General features: G+C 57.5%; 1 protein-coding gene across 1 annotated transcript in view; it reads left to right on the top strand.

Annotated features, from left to right (window-relative positions):
• LOC113208578 (protein tincar) overlaps positions 1-398 on the top strand; it is a 145006-nt gene that overhangs the window by 138777 nt on the left and 5831 nt on the right. The window lies entirely within an intron of this gene.

Raw genomic sequence — 398 nt, 5'->3', positions numbered from 1 at the left:
CGCCCCGCCACGCACCACTACACGGTCGAGAGCCGCGAGCCCGCCGCCGTTGGACCAAAGTTATTCAATTAGCAGACACCGCCGCCCGGACGAGAGCGGGGCGGGGGGAAAAGGGGGGAGGGGGCAGTTCAGTTAGGTACACCATCAGAGAGATGAGGGTATGGGAGATGAGGTGCGGGAGGGAAGGGGTACGGCGGCGGCGGCGGCGGTCCTGTTGCACTCTCTTCTACCGGAAATACGCGAGTGTATAGGAATGTAGCACCGCACGTCGAGCGCGCATTAGTCATTCACGACACTGTTATATAGTTATTGCAGGTGTGTGTGGCAACTTACTCGCACACTGTTTCAGGTGACCATTCACACTCGTGTGTCGAATGATGGTCATCTCTTTTTTGCAA

Source organism: Frankliniella occidentalis, unplaced genomic scaffold (assembly GCF_000697945.3).
Source record: "Frankliniella occidentalis isolate FOCC.00 unplaced genomic scaffold, Focc_3.1 Scaffold24, whole genome shotgun sequence".
NCBI lineage: Eukaryota > Metazoa > Arthropoda > Insecta > Thysanoptera > Thripidae > Frankliniella > Frankliniella occidentalis.
Note: the sequence above shows the minus strand (reverse complement) of the source record. Positions and strands in the feature narration are given on the sequence as shown.